The sequence below is a fragment of the Sus scrofa genome, chromosome 13 (assembly GCF_054392235.1).
Source record: "Sus scrofa isolate SSC_HxYL_T2T_F1_AM1 chromosome 13, Sscrofa_HxYL_maternal_Yorkshire_Landrace_v2.0, whole genome shotgun sequence".
Classification (NCBI taxonomy): domain Eukaryota; kingdom Metazoa; phylum Chordata; class Mammalia; order Artiodactyla; family Suidae; genus Sus; species Sus scrofa.
In genome coordinates this window covers 18,918,342-18,931,877 of record NC_139395.1, presented here as the reverse complement: position 1 = coordinate 18,931,877, position 13,536 = coordinate 18,918,342, and the positions used below count along the sequence as shown (strand labels likewise).

At 45.3% G+C, this 13,536-nt stretch overlaps 1 protein-coding gene across 4 annotated transcripts in view; it reads right to left on the bottom strand.

Annotated features, from left to right (window-relative positions):
* The window catches only part of PLCL2 (phospholipase C like 2), a 209,494-nt gene that overhangs the window by 36,113 nt on the left and 159,845 nt on the right, over positions 1 to 13,536 (bottom strand). The window lies entirely within an intron of this gene.

The window sequence follows — 13,536 nt, the reverse complement described above, 5'->3', positions numbered from 1 at the left end:
TATGGCCGCATAAAAGTATATTATTTGGTTTTATGTACAGAACTATATTTTGGAAATTTATTGCTTCTTTCCATGTCATTTCAAAAAATTTAAACAGCTCACATTTTTTACAGAGGGAAATGTTGGTTTCACATTATTTTCCAATTATTGTTTTAAAACAGTTTATAACAAATATTTAAAAGGGTTTGTTTTTGAAGGGCTTAAAGCTTAATGACCCAAAAAATGAGATATAATGCTAATAGATTATATTTTTTAAAAATATAAGAGATGCGAATTTTCTAAGATGAGACATAATTACATTAGCTGAGAACATTAGTACAATGGCATATGACGGAATGCAGTAAAGAGAAATTTTCACTTCCATCAAGTTTCCTGCTTCTCATCAGAGAGAACCTTAGATGTGAGCCAACCAGCCATAAAAATAAAAGGAAAATGTTAAAATATATGAAACACACAATATTAAGCTACGAGGAAGAGTCTCTGTTTGAAGGGAAGTGGGACCTAGTCCAAGTCACAGCAGCACTTCTTCAACTGAAATGAATGCCATCTATGCATGCCGAACAGGAAGCAGGTGACCTTTCAACCATTCTGGATGGGATTTTCTATACCAATCTAAATGATCTGAATCTAAAATATACCATGTAGCACATGGTTAAAAACTTTCAGAAGCAAGTATAACTGAAAAACTACTCATAAGAGATATTTGATCTTAGGCTTACATACTTAAAGACTGCCTTTTCAATGGAAAATTTACTTTGCTGTCCTTAAAGGCCCTTTTACCGCAAACATATCCAGTGAAAACATATACGTGGGTGTGTTGAAGCTAGAAACCAAAGTCAAAAGGTAGACTGTTTCAAATGGTGACAAAAGAAATATATGTTTGCAATTTTAATTTACTTCAAATGTTCCAAACTAGGTCGAGTGAGCTCTTTCCTGGAAGATGGAATTCTACATGACACAAGTCTTGTGGGACCTTGTTCAAGAGGCCAATTTATCATCCGTTTTACAAGTATCTCAATATGACATGGTCTCATGACACAACATAGAAGTGCCTTGAGAATATGGATATCCGATCATCTGTTTGGGCTAATTTACATGTGGTACCTGTTCACAAATACAGGCTTGATAAACCATACGCTCTGCCCCCCAGCTCCAGGCGTCTCAAGTTTGGGTGTGCCTCCAACACATGGGTGTTGACGCCATGATCCCCATGGAGATGCATAGCGCAGTATTTTTCAGATGGTTCCAGTTGGTAGTCTCTTTTTCTTGGCCTTCTTCCCAAATGATCTTGGCATCAACAAAAGCCGATTTACTTTAAGATGGATTTTGAGTGGTTAAAGCCCATTCTACATGAGATGGAACAGATAAACCAGGTCTAGTAAATAGACCCCTGCAAGCCAGATGGATGCCAAACCCACAGCAGCACACTTTGAGAATGGACCACATGGAGGAGGCCCTCCTCCCTCAGCCAGAGCTCCACCTGGGGAATCCACGTGAAACAAAGCGGCACCCTTCCTCGTCCTCTGTGGAATCTAATGACCAGGCCACCATGCTAAGCACAGGCCACCTGACTCCCTTGGGGCAGGGTCATATAAGCAATAAGCGGCAGACGCTCTTCATTTCATTTCACCCCACTGACAAAGATTCGCTGTTCACACCCAGGACATCTTTGTCTGGACTGTAAGTCAGTTCTTGCCCCACCACCAGACTGGCATGATCACCGTGACACAAGGCCCGTGTGATGTCACCCTGTCTACCTCTCCCTTTCTTTTTACGTCTCGTCCTATACTAATTTTTGAGCAGATAATAAAGTCATATTGGCTCAACAATTTACAAAATGTATACTGGTATAAAGATAATGACCTTTCCCTTCCCCATCTCCCAGCCTCCTCGTCCCCTCTCACTGGGCAACCAGGTTAGCCCCTCTCAGGTACCCTTCCCAAGAGGGTAGTGTCCTCACCAGCACACAGAGCTCTCTCTTCCCCGCTCACCTTTTAAAACAAATATTAGCAAACAGCACACAGTTTCCCTTGCCTTTTAAAACTCTGTGTGTGTGTGTTTTATCTTTATGTGTATATAAGCTCTTCCTTATATATGTATATATGTGTGGGGTGTGTGTGTATGTGTGTGTACAGGTGAATATACATATATATATATGTATCTTTATTTTTTAAGTGGTAGCATAATATCCCATCATATGGATCGACCCTAATTATTTAAATGAGGATCCTCCTATAGAACATTTAGGTTGTTCTCAAGAAAACTCTCGATCTATGTATTTTCCCAAATATGTGGTCATATCTGTAGAGTAAACTCTGAAAAAATAGCAATTGCTAGTTCAAAGTGATATGTTTTGTAATTCTGAAATGTACTGTCATTTGGGCTTCCCTAGCTGTGGATCCAACTTAGATCCCCTAACACTGTGACGGTTCTGTTTCCCCTACATTCTCACCCATCCATCACGACCTGTGTGTGAAGGAACTTCCAGATCTTTGATACAAGACCTGGATCTGATGCATGAGAAGTGGCATCTCCTTGAAGCCCCTCATTCCCTGGGCCTACAGGAGACCACAGTCCTCCCCTTGCCGGACTGGCTGCACCTTCACCTGCTAGGCTTGCTGTCCTGTGTCCCCCTGGCAACCAAACATTGAAGGGTCAGGGCTCTGTCTTCTCTGTTCATAGTTACCTTTCCCAGCTTGAAAGACCAGCTTTGTGATTATGGCTTCCAAACTCATGACCTCCCGTGTGGACCTTCCTCTGAACTTCAGACTTGAGAGTCGACTGGGCATATCAAACCCCATATGTCTAAATCCAAACCTCTGATCTTCCTCTCAAACCCGCCTCCCCACCACCCCAAGGCCTCCACATCTTGGTAAAGAAAACCCAGGCAAGAATCCTGCAATCCTGCCCTCTTTCTTTCTTCATACCCATATCCATGAATAAATCACATCAGCAGAACCTTCAGAACATCCAGAATGAGGCCAGTCAGCATCCCCCTCACCCCAACCAGCCTGGACTGGGCCACAGTCATTGTTGCACAGGCCTCCTGGAGGGTCTTCCGGCATCGGCGTTGCCCCATCCCTCTCCTACCCCCAGGCTCTCTGATGCAGCCACTCCTCTGCTCAGACCCCTAGACACAGCTCCCATCTCTGAGAGCAGAACAAGCATCCTCACCGCACTGTGGCCAGGGGCCCCTCTTTCTGAAATACTCCCTTCCTAGATGTTGAAAGGCTTGCTCTCCACCGACAATCACACCTGCGCAGATGTGAGCAGTTCACTTTATTTAGAAGAGCAGCCCTCCGCCCCACTGGGGACACCTTAGCCGCCTCTCTGCCTCACTGCTTCCAAAACACACATCATTGCCAGACACAGTGAGGGCTGTATTTACCTGCTTTTTATTTATTTTCTGTCTCTACAACTGGACTTTAGCTTTGAGAAGGCAGGGATTTCTACTCCCTGCTCCTAACTGTCCCTCTACCTAAAGCAGGTTTACGTCATTTGCAGGTGAGTCTGAACATCTTTTCATTTGATTTTAGAGTCCTTTGAATTTCCTTTGTTGTGACCCATGTTCATATTCTCTGCAAAGAATACAAACATCAGGGTTGTTGGCCTTTTTCTTTCTTTCTTTCTTTTTTTTTTTTTTTTTCTTGGTCTTTTTAGGGTCACACCCGAGGCATATGGAAGTTCCCAGGCTAGGGGTCAAATCAGAGCTGTAGCCACTGGCCTACGCCACAGCCACAGCCACGCGGGATCTGAGCCGTATTTGCAACCTACACTCAGTTCATGGCAATGCGGGATCTTTAACCCACTGAACAAGGCCAGGGATGGAACCTGTGTCCTCATGGGTGCTAGTCAGATTCGTTTTCTGCTGAGCCACGATGCGAATCCCCTGTTGGCCTTTTTCTGACTGATTTTAGGCGTCCCTAATGTATTAGGGATATTAGCCCTTTCTGATACATGTTGCTAACACTTTTTCCCAGTCTCTAGTTTTGTTGCAGCTTTGCTTCTGATCCTTGTTGCCATGTAGAATTCTTTTCATGCAGTCCAATCCATTATGGTGTTCTAATTGTTTGTTTGTTGAAGTTTCTGGGCTGGCACTATTTTGTGTCAGGGCTGCTGCTAGCAGGGGCCTAGCTGCCCCAGTGTGGGCTCCGTTCCACGCCTGGAATTCCTGTCCCCACCAGTCTTGCTCCCAGACAAACCACCCTCCTGACTCAACTGCATCTACACTCTGGTTCCATGCTGCCCCCGTGACTTAATCACGGGACATGCTGTGCCCTCGCACTAGAGCACCAAGTCCCCTGGGCAGTAAGGGTTTCTTCCACATAACCCCTTCGCACTTGGCCTGGAGCCCTGGGGCAGGGAAGTAAGGCGCCCAGCCTCTGTCAGACCGAGAGTAGGACCTAATAAACATCTGTGAATACATGAAAGGACAGATAAACTCATCATCCTACATTCACTTCAGTTCAACAAATATTTACCGAGGGCCAGCTCTGCATCAGGCGCTGTTCTTGGCACTGGGATATGTTATGAGTAAATAAAGATCCCTGCCCTCAAGGAGTTTACACTTTAGCTGGAAGAAGACACACAGTAAGCAATAACATAAGCAAATTATGTGGCAGGTTAGATGGTAACAACTGCTACAGAGTAAAGACAATGTAGGAGTTCCCGTCGTGGCGCAGTGGTTAACGAATCCGACTAGGAACCATGAGGTTGCGGGTTCGGTCCCTGCCCCTGCTCAGTGGGTTAACGATCCGGCGTTGCCGTGAGCTGTGGTGTAGGTTGCAGACGTGGCTCGGATCCCGCGTTGCTGTGGCTCTGGCGTAGGCCGGTGGCTACAGCTCCGATTGGACCCCTAGCCTGAGAACCTCCATATGCAGCGGGAGCGGCCCAAGAAATAGCAAAAAGACAAAAAAGACAAAAAAAAAAAAAAAAAAAAAGACAATGGAGAGCAGGGCAGAGCCTGAGAGGTGCCAGGAAGCTTCTAAGCTTGGAGGTTGAAGGAAAACATCCAGTTCTGCAATACAAACATGTACTCGTATCCTGTGATTTCCCGTATTTCCTCCCGACCCTTTCTTCATTAAAGAACCCATCCTTTCAAATAACTCTTCCATTTTGATGACACCAATTCTATCTGTAGCCTCAACTCCACCCCCAGCTTTCCCATAGTCCCTTCAGCAACTTACCAGTTATTTCCATTTGCCCCTCTGCTATGGTCTGACTGTGTCCCCCCACCCAAATCCACAGGACCTTTGGGAGGTGCTGTGGTCGTGAGTACGGAGCCCTCGTGAGCGGGATTAGTACTCCTCTAAAGCATTGCCGCTTCCACCATGTGGGGAGACTGCAAGCAGGTGCCGGCTATGAACCAGGAAAGAGGCCTCACCAGGCACCACACCACATCGGCCCACACCATGACCTTGGACTTCCCAGCCTCTGAGACAAGTCTCTGTTGTTTGAAGCCATCTGGTCTGTGACACTTTGTAATAGCTGGCCGAATGAACCAAGACAATGACCCCTCGGTGACCCCACGTTCGGCACACCTGAACCAGACCTTCACCATCACCTTCCTCCAATCCTACAGCCCAGGCGTCCATGTCCCAGGGCTGTGTGGAGTACGGGGACCCAGGGGGCAGAGGAGAGACGGGTCAGTTCGTGCCTGTTCCAATATTTCATGGCCCCAGTGCCCACAGAGGTTTCCACAAGAGTTCAAGACACAGAAAGAATTTGAAAGAAGGGCTTTCTAACCCACGATGCTTGGTCTGGGAGATGTTGAGCTACATGGGGGATATTTAGCATGCTGATGTGTCCAGGGAATCTCCAAAGGAGAAGAGAAGATTTGGTGAAGAAACCCCTTCCCAGGAGCATGAACAGTGTTCCCCACGTCAGGTTTTGGGCAATGCTGGCCTAAGACATCAACGTCAACCCCCTTATCCTTGAATTAAAACGCTCCCATCATCTAACCCAACCTGTGTTCCCAAACCTAATTTCTGCAGCTTCCCTTCAGCCAGGACAACATACTCGTGTGCATGGAAAGCACACCTTGACAATGAAGCCTCTCCCTCTGGCCCACTGGGAAAGCCCAACCCTGCACTCTGTGCACACAGACCTGCCCCCCTCCAGCTCCTTAAGCCCCATTCCCTCCCTACCAACAAAACCCCCATTGCTCCTTCCTTTAAACTCCACATATACCTACCTATTCCACTGGCTTAGTTGCATTCTATAACTTTCAATGGTAGCAGAGACTGTTGGCTAGTTTTTGCATCTCTAATAAGTACTAGTACAACAGCTTGTCACTAAGCACATTCTGCAAATGCATGACTGTGTTTTTCCTTCACTATGTTAACATGTGTAGTGATGTGTTTCTGACACAGCACCGACCTCTCATACGAGAATACCGGTTAATTAAAGTTGCTTCTAAGTCCTTATTCTTAGAAGATTTACCTCTCCTGTTAAAACCTTTCTAGAAAGCATCTGTTCACTTTACCCACTATAGCCCCTTATTTATATATTATATTATATCATACCATATGATATTATATGATTTGTAGACCACAGAACTGAGAAGGCAGAAAAGGCTTAGAGACCATCTAGTCTATTTACTTCATTTTAGATCCAAGGATACCTAATAGGTTTTATATCTACATAAAACCTTCTGGTAGCTCTCTGAGAAAAATGATTTAATTTACTGTGAACTTTAACTTAATTGCGGTTCTTCTCAGCTTTAATAAACAGGTATAACAGAATAATAACAAAAATGATTTCTATGGGAGTGCCAGAGTTGAAGGAAGCCTGACCCCTCCCCAGCAGATAATTTGTTAAGGTGCTGAGTTTATTTAGATGAAAAGCGAAGCTTTCAGAGACTCTGTGGGTTTACAAGGGAAGGAGGGAAGAAGAGGAAGTGATTGATGAGAAGGCACAGCTTTGGGATCTGTTCACAGGACAGGGATCCAGGGAAGTCGGACATCCCCCTTATTCCCTGCCCTTTGCCCCTGGCACTGGGATATTTCACAATGAAATTCAGCTGTGCTGGGAAGAAGGAGCAGCTCCCAAGAAAGGCAGCTGCCCACCAATCTGGCAAGCAAATGCCCATCTGCTCGGAGCACTCACACTTTGAGGGGCAGAGGAAAGAGGGCAAGAGGTGAGCATGAACCCAGGAGGGGCCTCTCTGCTCCACCCTCATTTCCAAATGCAAATTCCTGGTCCCCCCCACCCAAAGATTCAATATCGGGGGATGATGCAAAAACCGCACTTTATACAAGCAGCCCCAGGAGAAGTGGAGAAGTTTCCGCCTGAGTTGGCCTAGCTGTCACTTTTGTGATCATTCCCTTTACCCTCCCTTATCATCAAGGAAGGATCCTTCAGGGGAATTAAGAGGGGGTCAGGCCGGCCCACTGCCAATGACCTTGCTACATCTTAGCTTCTGTGCCTTCACTAATTGCTGGTTACCTAAAGTACCTAGGAGAACATCTGGTGATTCTTCAAAAAGAGGACAGATGCCAAGATTCCAAAGGAGTTGAGGTTTCCAGTATCTCACCTTCAGAGAGGTCACTCTCCACCTTCAAAGTTAGGCATTAACTCTCCTCTGGAAACACAAGCTGATGGGCTGCAATTCATGCACCTGAGCCACTGCCTAGGATTACTTGTTTAATCGTCTACTCTTTTAAAGTGACTGTAATTAAGCCATTCCAAAATCACTACTTAGGTAACTGATCTAGAACCCATGGCGCCCTTAGGGAACCCTACAATTCACTGCCACTTAGAGGAAAATGAGCAACAGACAGGTTGAGCGACTAACCTAACACCACACAGCAAGACATGGTATGAGGGCCCAGGATCCCCAGGGAGGAACCCCTTACTTCTGCACACTGGGGCTGAGAAACATCCTGACATAAATAAAATGAAAAGTTACAGGCTCCCAGACTCCCTCTTGTGAACCTTTCTAATGGAACACTTGCGAAATCCTTTCAGAATGAATCTTACAGATGATCTTTACATGTGCTGTGTTGGGCGAGACACTGATGTGAGCAAACCATGTGATGGATGATGACAGGTTTCTTATCCGGAAACCTCGGCTCCTAAGAACGCACAGCAATCCGAGGAGTTTGCAGAACAACAAAGGTCTGTGAGCAATCAAAACCCAGTCACGCAGGTCTGCCTGACATTCTGCCTGTCCTCCCCACGCAGGAGTGCGTCAGGTTCTCGCTTTGAGGCGAGGGAAATCTACCAAGCTTGGTCACAGGGGACCAGAAGCAGCATATTGGAAAGAGGACAAATGTATTTGTACAGAGAGGCAGTGGAAAACGCAGCAGGATCGTAGGAGCAGCAAGAAGTGAAAGCTGAACAGACCTGGAACTGAACTATGAATGCTGGGAATGGGACTGAACAGCAGACCAGAAAGCGACCAGTGCACAGGTTAAGGGCCCCCCAAAACTTAGGCTCCTGGGGGCATCGCCACATTAACCCCAGCAATTAACAGATGCTCCTCAAGATGACCCCGAGTCACTGAAAGTTCAAACTACTGAAAAGCAAAAACTAAAAGAGAATACAGCAATACTAAACCTATCCCAAAGGTTAGGAAATATGGAAAGGTCTTCTCTAAATAGAAAAGAAGCAGGAATCTAGGGAAAGAGAAAATCATACTGGAAAGTAAATCACTTAAACAAGCCAGGACACAGGTTAAAAAGAAAAAAATCAAAAAATGTCTGTGAAGGAGTTGCCATTGTGGCTCAGAGGTTAATGAATCCGACTAGGAGCCATGAGGTTGCAGGTTCCATCCCTGGCCTCGCTCAGTGGTTTGGGAATCCGGCGTTGCCATGAGCTGTAGTGTAGGTCACAAATGCAACTCGGATCCTGTGTTGTTGTGGCTCTTGTGTAGGCTGGTGGCTACAGCTCTGGAACCTCCATATGCCGCAGGTGCAGCCCTAGAAAATACAAAAAGCCAAAAAGCAAAAAAAAAAAAAAAAAAAAAAAAAAAAAGCCTGTGAACGTGACGATAAGCACAATCAATAGCAAAAGGATGGGCATGAAGATGTAAAAGAGGACATCAAAATCATAAAATGTGGGGGAGGAGAGTAAGAAAAAGCAGGCTTTTTTTTGGTTTTTTTCTCCAGAAAAGTTCAAACTAGTTTTTGGTATGCCAGGTTCAAGAAAGCAGAGATGTGTAGACTCCACTATAAAAAAAATTTCCATTCAGTGCATTAAAATGAAGGGTAATTACAGCTTTTTCATTATGTTGAAAGTTGCCATCCATCCCTGTTTACTCAGTCATGATGCAGCCTTGCCAAGCAAAGGAGCCCCCTGGAGCTTTCAGAATAGAAGCTTGAACAGTTCTGGGGGCGGGGTTTTGTCTCACTTAGAGCTTGATCTCCTCTCTTCCTAAGAGTCCTCCCCAAAGGGCAGGGGACCGATTCTCCCACCAGAAGAGGAGCCAGGCTCTGACCCACAAGAGGCATGACACCAACTCTGCAAGGGGCCTGCCCAGAATGACGGGGCCGGCCGGGGTCCTGGGCTGTCCCAATGCCTGGTGGGTGCATCCACGTCTCCTCCAGGACAACCTGGGTCAAGGACTCCTAATGCAGCTTCTGTGTTCTCTGACCCCTTCTTCCTCTTTCTCGAATTCAGCAAACTAAATTAAAATTAAATTTGGTAGTGATTTAATGTTTATCAGAATTAGGCACACACACACGCACACACAGCCCGTAGTTCTCAAATCCCCCTCTCCAGAAGCAGTGACATTCAACCCCTTTAGCTAAGTTCTTTGTTTCCTTTTTAGTACCTATGTCCATTTGTCTAAGTAACATGCTTCTTTTGTTTAGACATTTTTCAAGCATTATCTACGAAACTGCCCACATGAAGGATGAGAATTTTGCTACTTTTAACCTCTCCGATATCAGGACACATGTAGTCTCTCAGCCATCTAGGGTCTAATTGCTTCCGAATCCAGCTTTCAGACAGCTCTCCTCTTTTATCCCTACCTTTACTCCAATTCCCAGAGGCATCTGGTGGCACCAAGTCCTGGGCTGGGGAAGGGGGGTGTCTCCACATAAGCCAGACTGTCTGTCGCTCCCTCCCCCGCCAGCTTCAGGCTCAGCTTTCTCAAGTCAGCTACATCAATTCTCACGTGTTCAGCTGTTTTTCCATTTCCAAAATTTTGTTGCTCCCATTTTCTCCATCCTTGTAACTTTACAAAAACCCCTACTGTCATTTTAATGAGATTCAGAAGGGAGTGGAGATTAAATGCATGTGTTAATTCACCATCTTGGACAGGAAATGTGTCACTGACTTTTTTTTTCCTTTTTTTTTTCCAGGGAACAAATGATTTTCCATTTAAATTCACCGGAGGAAAACATCCGACTCACTGAAGCAAAGCCACTTGGGCTTCCTTCTGGATCATCTTCATATTCTCTATGAAATAGATCGATTTGGTGACTGAGAAGGAAGTAAAAATTAAAACACAGGCTGCTGGGTTTTGGCCATTGAAAGAGAGAAAGGTATTAGTAAGGGGAAAAGACGTTCCCCCTAAAGAATCTGGCTGATTTTTTATCAGCTTTTATAAACTTTTTAAAAAAGAACTTATATGAACTTTTACAGTGTTTCCCCGCGAGAAAGGCCAGCCCTGCTCCCTGGCCTGAGCTCCTTACCCATCACCCACTTGTTCTTGGGAGAACAACCATGTGTCAGGCCCAGAAGGATGTGTGTGCGGTGATTCACAGAGACCCATTCCTGCACGCCTGCACCATCCACCACTCCTCTGTGCTTCTCATTCTCGTGGCAGCACAGACCCACGCCTCCCACACCCATCCCACGTGACCCAAACATTTAGTCAGTCCCTGCCACCTGCACCAGTGACCTCTGGCTCTGCACTCCATATCCTGCCTGTCCTGCCCCTGAGCTGGCATCTACCTGCTCAGTGGAAAACACGCCTCCCTCCTGGTACACCCCTACCTGCCACAGCTGCCCGCAATATCTCAGAAGAATGGTCCTGCCCCCTCTCTAAGGTCAAGTGTTTCTGACTTCACTGCATTCCTACCCTCTTCACTTCCTCCATCCTTAATCTCTGTCTCGTCTTCTACTACATTCCTCTTTGCCTCTTCACTGGGTGGTCCATATTCCCATGGACAGTTTCCTTTTTTTTTTTTTTTTTTTTTTTTTTTTTTTGTCTTTTTGTCTTTTTGCCATTCCTTGGGCCGCTCCCGCGGCATATGGAGGTTCCCAGGCTAGGGGTCGAATTGAGCTCTAGCCACCGGCCTACGCCACAGCCACAGCAACTCGGGATCCAAGCTGCTTCTGCAACCTATACCACAGCTCACGGCAACACCGGATCCTTAACTCACTGAGCAAGGGCAGGGACCGAACCCGCAACCTCATGGTTCCTAGTCGGATTCGTTAACCACTGAGCCACGACAGAACTCCTCCTTGGTTTTCTTATTGAGGTTTCCCTTAAACCCTGCAACCTTTTATGCTGCCATAGTCCCTTCTTGAAAGAGTGGGCTACATAGGCTGCCACAACTGCCCATCCACCCTCGGTCCCTCTGGGTCACTGCCTGCTGTGCCTGTAGGTTTCTGACCACCTTGGCTGCTGGTCTTCACTTCCCAGCCTTGCTTCCCAGCCCCGATCCCTCTTCCCAATAACAGCATCAGCAGACACACTTCTAGCTCCAAAAAAACCAGTTACAGAGCTGAGAGTCTGAACCTGTCCAAACTGGGTGCACTTTTTAACCTGTGACTGAAGATAACTGTGAAAGTCCTTATTTTCACTTAATTATTTACACGAAGATTTAGCTAATGAGAATACAAATTTGTGCTTAAAAGTTTGGAATATTTCTAAAATAATCCTCACTTCCAGCACTTTGGTGACCTATGTCTTCATTTTGTCGTTGCAAGATTAAAGATCTGCAAGCAGGAAAACAATTACTTATCAAAAGTAAAATCTGATGCAAATATTTCTGAGCTCAACACAAATGAACAAGTCTTCATATGACTAATAACGATGCCTTACAATAACTGTAAACATGAGAAACAAAGATCAAGGGACCCTAAAATAAGCACTCGGGCCAACAGGAGGGCGATGTAGGCGGTCAGCAGTAATTATGAAACCAAAAGATGATCGTTGCGTGCTTCTGGAGATGTGTAAACCCACAGCAACGTGGACCATCACACAGTGGTTATTCCCCACCATTTTCCCACACAAAATCCTTAACAGAAAAGACTCTTCAGCTTCTTAAACACAAGCAAATATATCCCTTAATGAAATCAAACAGGAAAAAAAAAAAAAAAACCCACAAAGCTGCATGATGCTAGACAGGGTCAAATTTCATAAGCCAATAAAGTTGTAACGAATTGCCACTCAGGCAAATTGTTAAATTAATAACCAGTCTTCCTCCAATAAAAGCGGTTTCAAATTCTAATGTCCTACAAATCTCAAGCAATGTATGCATTTAATAGAACTGAATATTTTGTAAAAGTCACATCACATTTAGTCGGTTAATGTCTGAGTGACTCCTCCGTGCAGATGTTAGAACAGATGTCACAGGTGAAATGGGGAGAGTCACTCCATATGCCAGCCTGGTGCGTAGGACGTCACTCTCCCGTCTGGAGGACGAGACAGGACACGTTTAACCAAAGACACAGTGACTGAAAAGGCTCTGTCAGCTGAACCGGATTCTTGTCCAAAGGGCCCCGGGGAATGGTTCTCTCACAGAAATGGGGGAATCAGGAAAGCTCCCGGGAATACGACTGAGACAAAAAGAGACAAGGACAGACTGGCAGAGAGGAGGGAGGGAAACATCCTACCTTGCGAAAATCTACATGGAAACACGTACACACAGGGGATGGGGAAGGGCAGGAAGGGCAGCCCAAAGCCACAGCTACTATGACTGTCTCCTCAAAGCTCAATCTCTCCCCTCGCCACTAAAAAACTAGGGGTTCCCCACTGCCTCACAAACCAAGTTCAGGTCCTGAGTAGCACACAGTAAGGACTCACTATGTTTGACTGGGTGTGGTTATAGTCCTCTTTGCCTTGAAACTTCTAGAAGGGAAAACCTTGTTTTTTAATATTTTGTATGTAACAGCTCTAACAAGTACCTTATGTAGAAGTTAAGTTTAATAAATAAAACATATTAAACGAATGAGAAGATATAATAATTTTTATATAATATTGGCAAAGTGGGTGGTCCAGTTTGCAGATGGCTTTAGGTGGGAAGTTGGTAGTTTAGATTTGGTCAGCTACTGGAAGATTTTGTATAGGGTAGTGACGTGATAAAAATGGCATCTGAAGTAACTTGCCTTGGTTGTGGTTGTTAAGTCCCAGAAAGGACTAGAAGTAGAAAAATTATTTTGCTAGTAATATTTTGCTAAAAAGACGAGTAAAACAAGATGAGGGTTTTTTTGTCTGTTGATGAGCATTAATGTGCATATTCTTTAATAAACATCAAAAGAGCAATTGTCATATGTAGCTCTGCCTTTAATCTATTTTAAACAAGTTCATTTCTGAGATAAGACATAACTTTTTGGGGGGCTGGGGAGCATGCCTGCATG